The sequence below is a fragment of the Blastomyces gilchristii genome (assembly GCF_000003855.2).
Source record: "Blastomyces gilchristii SLH14081 genomic scaffold supercont1.9, whole genome shotgun sequence".
Classification (NCBI taxonomy): domain Eukaryota; kingdom Fungi; phylum Ascomycota; class Eurotiomycetes; order Onygenales; family Ajellomycetaceae; genus Blastomyces; species Blastomyces gilchristii.
In genome coordinates, this window is record NW_003101674.1 from 329666 (window position 1) to 332416 (window position 2751).

Consider the following 2751-nt stretch of genomic DNA (forward strand, 5'->3'; position numbering starts at 1 on the left):
CAATCGTTTTTTTTTCTTTTTTTTTTGCTGGTTAGGGGAAGAAGATTGAGACCGCCGAAACTATTTAATACCATGCTTTCTGGGAGGCAATAGAGGAGAGACCAAAAAAAAAAGAAAAAAAAAAAAAAAAGGATGAGCATTCATGCAATATCACCGCGGTTGATTTCAACGGCACTAGAACTGACCCTGACGCGATGCGAATCAGCGATGTGCTACTTTGGCTCTTGGCTAACCAAGTATGCTAGCTAGTATGCTAGCTAGTGGATGCGGGGAGGGAAGACATGACAACACTAGCGGGTAGCCGACGGAGGGAGGGAGCAAGAAGATGGAATTGTTCGGTTTGGATATAATCGTGTCATGCCATGACGTTGCTTGCAAAGTTGCGCTCGTGAGGTTTCTACATATCTAAAGGAGGCAACCATATGATGGGGAGAGAGTTTTCAACACATTTCTGGCTGTGTATGAAAAAAGACAACGGGGATTACCAGTCTAGTCTGGGTAGTTCAGGAGGCTTGCTGTTCTCGGAACAATACGCCGCAGATAATCTCTAGAAATAGGGAGGCCTTCATCTCACTGCTCTCTCACGAGTAACGAAGTTACTGGCCATGTTCAGCCTGTGAGGCTATGATTGACCCGGGATAGCCAGCTCTGGTTGCAGGGGGGGGGGATACCAGTACCATCAGTGCAAGTACCTGGTACATGTACATGTATGTACATATACATATACTCTGTACATATACTCCGTACTCTGTACAGACAGAATTTCCTCAAACCGCAACAATCTTAGCTATACGCGAACTTCCCCGCCGGCTACCCGAGTCAGGCAAGAGGAATCACGAATCTTTCCCATGGCGGCGAGTTGGCGTTTGTCTGGAGTTGGCTCGGCGGGGCAAGAGCTGCTTCGCCTACAGTAGTTAACTGATAGTTACTACTGTGCGTACTTCCATGCTACAGCGTACTACTGCGTACGCCGTAACTTGTAAGTGGCCCCGAGGTTTAGCCCAGATTTTCGCCCAGTTGGCCCAGTTGGCCCAGGTTGGGGATGGTCACGGGCTGCAGGTGGGGCCAATCAAGGCCAGGCAGGGGCCAGGCAGGGGCCAGGCAGGGTGCTGCAATTTGGAGCAAAATCCTCCTCCTCCCCAGTGGTGGCTAGTAGGAGACCAGCTAGGAGGAAAGATGTACCCAGTACCTGCACATGAAGTAACCACCGCCTTTCTTTTCTCGGGTTCCAATTGTCGTGTTTCTTCACATGACATACATGTCTTGTCTGGCAGGGAGTCAGGGGAGAAAATACAGAAATAGAGAAGTAGAGAAATACAGAAATATAGAAGTAGAGAAATAGAGAAATAGAGAAATAGGAAATAGAGAAATAGAGAAATAGAGAAATAGAGAAATAGAGAAATAGAGAAATAGAGAAATAAACCGTTGAAGCCGTTTCAGCCATTCTAAAGTTTATGTGAAGCCCTTTGATAATTAAGTTTTCTCTGGAATTTTGTGCAGGCAAAAAAAAAAGTGTCATCTCAAACAGAGACATCTCTAACATTTGAATGCTTCCCTCGTATCGCCTCGGGCAAGACGGCCCACATGCAGCAAAACATGTCCTTGCTGAGCAGTGAAGTAGTGAGGACGGCTTGCTGGGTTGCCATCTGGGGGCGGGCTTCCAATTATTCCCACTAAAAGAAATGCTTAACTAGTTTCGAAGCTAACTTAGTTACTGTAGGGTAGCAGCCAATTACAGCCAGAAAAGGCCCGCAAGCTCTGACTGAAAGTCCAAGTGCCGCAGCCTCCGTCATTATTCCTGATATTCGATATTCAGGTCGCCTTGCGCAGTTATAACCTTCTGTGTGGTTTTTAGCAGTGGGGGCAACAGAGCAAAGAGGCAAGAAAAACCTGGCGAGTTATTCCATTTCATTGGAGATCTAGAAGAACCGCCCATGAAGCAAACATTTCACATTTCTTGTTATCATTCTGCTTTTTTTTTTTTTTTTTTTTTTTTTTTTTTTTTTTTGGGCCTCAACATTAAGGTTTTGAATCGGGCCCCTCCAATTTCGTCATCACGATGGGAAAAGTATTAGAGTAGGCTTGAGACAGACAAACAAGTCATTGTTGAGCTCTTTCGCGCCCATTGGCATGCATTGTGCTTTGGATTTGAAGTCGAGCGGGAAGGATTCGTATGCGGGTTATGATAATTAGTTAACTATTAACTTACTCTTCAATATTAACAATAGAACACAGGTTGCCCATGTGGAGCGCGATGTATCACCCCTCAGTAGCTATCATCATCGTGACCACCACACCACCACCACCACCACCAGCAACAGCAGCGGCAGCATTGTAGTTCATTCTCGTCATCGTCGGGTGAACATGTCTCATATGTCTCATGTCAGAAACTGAAACGCGAACTCAAACAAAAACAGATGCTGATCTTGGAAAATATTAAAAACCATCATAATATCCCCCCTGAATGAGCCTGCGGTTATGCTACAATAACCCCTTGCCATGCGATATTATTCCCAAGTTACTATGTCATAATGTCTTCGGTTGTTTTGGGGCCGTCTTGTCCTGACATGTTGACAGACCGCATGCGCATGCGGAATCGAAATCTATATATATGCTTGTGCGTTTTGCCCGTGCTCCACGACATTCTCCTGGAGTCTGGAGGAGACTCTTGCTTCAGAGGACTGACTCCCCGCAACCAGAAAGATGTCTGAATATGTAAAAGAAGAAGAAACTAATCATTACCTATTTAAT